General features: G+C 43.6%; 1 long non-coding RNA gene across 2 annotated transcripts in view; it reads right to left on the reverse strand.

The window, feature by feature from the left end:
- LOC137433946 (uncharacterized) overlaps positions 1 to 6000 on the reverse strand; it is a 737502-nt gene that overhangs the window by 731123 nt on the left and 379 nt on the right. The window lies entirely within an intron of this gene.

Raw genomic sequence — 6000 nt, forward strand, 5'->3', positions numbered from 1 at the left:
ATCCCACGGGCATGGACGTGTGTGACATTTCGACATATTGAGTTCGATGCTGCACATTCATTTTTACAAAATGGTTACTGGCAATTCATCAGATCCAAAAATGGTGGAATGAACACAATTTATTTATTTCACACAATATGTGACCCCTCACTCCTCTCCACCTGACACTCTCCTCTCTCCACCCTCACACATCTCCAATCCCACTCCTCCTCACACTCCTCTCCAATCCCACTCCTCCTCACACTCCTCTCCAATACCTCCCCACACTCCTCTCCAATACCTCCTCACACTCCTCTCCAATCCCTCACACTCCTCTGCAACCCCTCACACTCCTCTCCAATCCCTCACACTCCTCTCCAATCCCTCACACTCCTCTCCAATCCCTCACACTCCTCTCCAATCCCTCACACTCATCTTCAATTCCTCATACTCCCCTCCAATCGCGCCTCACTTGCCTCTCCAATCGCGCCTCACTCTCCACTCCAATCGCTCCCCACTCTCCAACCCCTCGCTCCTCTCCAACACCTCCTCAAACTCCTCTCCAACACCTCCTCACACTCCTCTCCAATACCTCCTCACACTCCTCTCCAATACCTCCTCACACTCCTCTCCAATACCTCCTCACACTCCTCTCCAATACCTCCTCACACTCCTATCCAATACCTCCTCACACTCCTCTCCAATACCTCCTCGCACTTCTCTCCAATACATCCTCGCACTCCTCTCCAATACCTCCTCACCAATACCTCCTCACACTCCTCTCCAATACCTCCTCGCACTCCTCTCCAATACATCCGCGCACTCCTCTCCAATACCTCCTCGCACTCCTCACCAATACCTCCTCACACTCCTCTCCAATACCTTCTCGCACTCCTCTCCAATACCTCCTCACACTCCTCTACAACCCCTCACAATCCTCTCCAAGCCCTCACACCCCTCTCCAACCCCTCACACTCCTCTCCAATACCTCCTCACACTCCTCTCCAATACTGCCTCACACTCCTTCCAATATCTCCTCACACCCCTCTCCAATACCTCCTCACACTCCTCTCCGCTCCAATCGGCCCTCACTTTCCGCTCCAATCGTCCCTCACTCTCCGCTCCAATCGGCCCTCTCTCCGCTCCAATCGGCCCTGGGGTCACCCTTGGGAATCCCACGGGCATGGACGTGTGAGACATTTCGACATATTGAGTTAGATGCTGCACCTGCACATTCAGTTTCACAAAATTGTTACTGGCAATTTATCAGATGCACAAATGATGTAATCTACACAACGTATTTACTTCTGATAATATGTGAATGCATGTGCGTGCACACCCACACACACATACACACATATATACACACAAACACACGTACAACCACACACATATATACACACACATACATACACACACATACACCCACGTACACCCAAACACATATATACACACACATACACACACACACACACACATCTCGTTTTTTCATTTCTGTTCCTCACAATTTTGTCTCTCTCTTATTCACACAGACAGACACATACACACACACACACACACACACACACACACACACACACACACACACACACACACACACACACACACACACACACACACACACATGTCCCACATGTATATATCCCACATCCCACATGTATATACATGTTTAAAGTGTACGTGCTTTTCCCCACTCCCCCGCCCGGAAACGCTGGGTACTTCTGCTAGTAACTAATGAAATAAAAACGAAGAAATATCTCCACTGATCTCTATAATAACTGGATGGGCGGAGACGCCTCATTGGATGATGCAAAACCGCCGCCATCTTGGAACCCCCAAAAAGAGCAATGCCTTGTACTAACTATACGATGACCGTCACCAAACACTGCACGCAAATGACAATAACTATTATTATAATAAACATAAAAGATATATAATATGATGTTTTATATAGCGCTTGAATCATACTTGAATATCAAAACGCTTTGGAAGGATAAATTTTAGGCTTTTAGTGAGAACTGTCCAACTCACTTTGCGGATGTTCATTAGCAACGCATTCAAATACGTGTTTCATAACAGAACCAGTGCTATATTAAAACATAAATTGCACCTACTTCATATGGTGTATATAGTGTATAATAGTTATGGTTACTGTAGGTTGTTTGTTCTTGCCAACTCCAGGTTATCCTCATTAATAATTGTCTAAGTTTCAGTTAAATGAGGAGGTGCATTTTGGTTTCTATTCAGCGTCAGATATCTGAAAATTTATCATAACTAGGGCATGCCCGTACTATATCTATATCTAAAATTATATCCCCCCCCCCCTCTATTTACATGAAATGGTTTGGTCCAAAGCGAACGGCTTGCGAGTACGGTGACAATCCCCCCCCTCTATTTACATGAAATGGTTTGGTCCAAAGCGAACGGCTTGCGGAGTTTGGTAAAGAAATCGCCATAGCATGCACAAACGCGCAGGAAAGCGAAAGAATCGCAAATTAGTTTTAATTAGTTTTAAAACATCGTTTAACGCCAACATAGCGGCAACATAGTTTTCCAACGTGAAATAAATGAATACGCTCTCAAATGTGCCGTCCGAGGCAGAGTCTGTTCGCCACGTTCGGCACACGTGATAGCTCGCTGCTCTCTGATTGGTTGAATCGTTTTTTGGACATAGCTCGGTAACTACTTCTCCGATTAATATGAAACCTTGAAAAGGCACATCCTCGGGTCCCCAGCAATATACCTGGAAAGTTTAAAGTATATCGGACCCGTGGTTGTCGAGAAACAGCGGTCACAGACATACAGACATACAAACATACAAACATACAAACATACAAACATACAAACATACACACAGAGATTACTGGAATTATAGATAGATGATGTATACATGGATTGAGAAGATGTTGTTATTCAGTGTATCCGAAGTGAATTACAAGGTTAAGTTCAGCTTAAAACGCCATTCAAACAAGCATTTTAACATACTTTTGAACAATCTTGGAAAATGCAGCAACAAAACTTAATTATTATTTATAACAAATTTATTGTATGATTTATTCTGCAAAAGAATTTGTCTTGTAGATATAGTACCAATACATCAAGAGCGAGATTCCAACAATTACAAAATGAAACAAAGTAATTACAAAACACATGTATAGGAATTATTAATAAATTTGGCAAGATGCAACTTTCACTGAAACAATAATAACAAACCCAAATATTTGTGCAAATAAAAATTACATGTGCAAAAATGATGTCACGATATTAACTAGGTAAGTAATAACAAACATATACAACATCCATGTCACATTTGACAGTATATAAACAGGACTTGTGGACATTAATGTTCCACAAAATACTGAAGTTCACAATGATGAACACTACATGGACGCAAACCACTGATCTCTATAGTTATTATAGAGATCAGTGCACAAAACACACAACTAGATTCAATTCACTGATGCTTGAACAGCACTAATCTTGACATTTGCTTTCGCACTTTATCACCAGTAATAATTTCTGTGTGTTCTTTTCCCATGTGGAAAAGCTTTATTTTGCTGTAGCAGGATGAAGCCATGGTCACCAGCTTGTGGATGTGGTTGTCTTCCACTGCTGTATCGAACTGGTGCGAATGGAGATCAGGAAAAAGATTCATTGCAGATGAGTTTTTTAGTACACTCCTTGCCACTGCGGAACAGATTCCTTGACCTTGTGGAAGTTTTCCATCCGATATTTTCATCATACGTTGAAAACATTTCTCAGTTTCCATGCATACGGAGACGATGCTTGAGGATGCCTTCTCCAGGCCTCCACGGTCCTGCATGGCCACAAACTGGTGGCTCTCTCCATTGATAGCACCCAATGCTTTCGTGCACTGCATGCAACTTGTTCTTTTCCGCATCATGCGCACCACAAAACCAGCAATGTAGTTGACAGCTTCTTCTTTGTACTCTGACACCTCCTCAAAATTCGGTGTATCTGCATAATCATGTTCATCTGCAGTGGGATCTCTGATGAGCAGGTCATATTTTCTTGCCACGTTAACTGTGGATTGCGATACGTTGTCAATGTGGAGAACATCAGTTCTGTCCAAGATTGCACAATTTCCTGTTCCGTTCTTGACTGCATGTCGGACCAGAAGGCGCTTATACGCCGCCTTGAACTGTCTCGCTGTGGGATTGTTGTTGAAGCCACCTCGTGCCCGTACAGCTGCAAAGAATAGTTCGATGTGGATCCTGACTGAATTTGTATGTCAGGAGATATGTCAGAGGGGCATTTGGTGAATCAACAAGTTCAGAGAACAAGTTGATTGTGCTCTCCATGCTAACAATAAAACCAATGAACCCTGTCTTCCGAGGACCGAGATGCATCGGAGAGCCTGATCTATCTTTCAGACTGAGGAGGAATTCTTTGGCTCCTTCCATTATTTTCCGCCATCTGTCTTTGTTGGTTTTCCTCATAGGTGCTTTGAAGCCTTTCCCAAGGGGATTTCTGCTGTTCAACACATCAAAGGCACTGCCGATGTGCCTGATAAATTCCACTGTCGCTTCACATCCCTTGAACTGTGGCAGTTGGAGACCCTCATTGCAGTATTGCAATGCATCAGCAACACTGGCACTGAAAACTTGCGCAGCGAGATTTACCTTCATCTTCTGCTTCTTCCACTGTATGTGAGCACTCCTCAGTTTATTTCCAAGACGAAGTCCTTCAGATTTTTGGAGAGCGTTCAACTCTTCAATGTACAGCCACCTTACAGTCCTGCAATCACTGGTCTGGAAAAGTCCACCGTCTGCCAATGCATTCCGCAACAGCTGTTGAGGCAGGCATCCAGAATCACATGCACTCTTTGGGTTGGATCAGCTGGATGGGCGAAAGATGGATCCAATGCAGTGACATCGATTTTTGCACCCAAACAACGCATCATGGCCAGGTGACAAGAAGGTCCATCACATGTAAGCGAGATGGCTCGAACACCTGCCTCATGTAGACGGTGAAAGCATTCCGTGACAACATTAGCGCGGTGCTCGCCATTCATGGTAACTATGAGGAAATATCCCAAGGGTATTTTCCAAGATTCATTCACCGATACGGCCATGAACACCAGAGCATCTCTTGCCACCGGTGTAGAATCATCAAATTTCCCACTACCGATGTCGACATATCCATGGTATCTTCCATTGGCGAATTCAACATGCTTGCGAATTGCAATCTCATCAAACATGATGGCACACACAACCTCCTTCCCTTGGCTTGCATAGTCTTTGGCGCGCATTTGTAGGGCATTAAATGCAGCCTTGGTGAAACCTGGATCTCCTTCGATGCCCTTGTACCATGACCTAATTTGACGTGGATGTGGCAAGGCCAAATCAAAAGACTCTCTCACATAGTCATATGCTTTACTGGAGTAAAACTGAAGAGTCATAGCAAATGATCTTAGTTCCTCTGGATAGGATGCAGATTTATTCGTATTGCTCAGAATTCTCTTCATGACTTCTTTTGGAATACCACTGAATGTTGTCTCCAACATTTCCGCACAATTTGTGGTGATCAAGTTCTTATCACGCAAAGATGTCACAACCACACTCATATCATTCACTTTTTGCAACAAACGCCTTGTTTTCTGCTTTTCAAGTTTTAGTTTCTTATTGCAACTTTGCAGCTGAGCACTGGTGTCATCCAATTTGTGTTTCAATTTTCTTGGAGATGCCATCGTGGCATAGGAGTGGTCTTGGTGGCACATGGACTCAGATGTTGGATCAGGTTGAGTGGACTCTGTGCTGGAGCCTGGTTCAGTGGTGCAGTCGTTCCTGACTTTGGTTTGTCTGCGAGTTGTAGCTTTCTGGAAATTAAATATTAAAAATAATTATATTCCAGTATATATCTATCCAGAACAACTTTACAAATGCTCTGGTGCTTTATAATACGAGCTGTACGAGATCAGGATCTCAAAAAACCTTAGAATCACATTTTGCGTAATATCTCAGGAACTAATTGACATAGAAACACAAGGCTGATTGCGTT

This window comes from Myxine glutinosa, chromosome 10 (assembly GCF_964187855.1).
Source record: "Myxine glutinosa chromosome 10, kmMyxGlut1.1, whole genome shotgun sequence".
Taxonomy (NCBI): Eukaryota; Metazoa; Chordata; class Myxini; order Myxiniformes; family Myxinidae; genus Myxine; species Myxine glutinosa.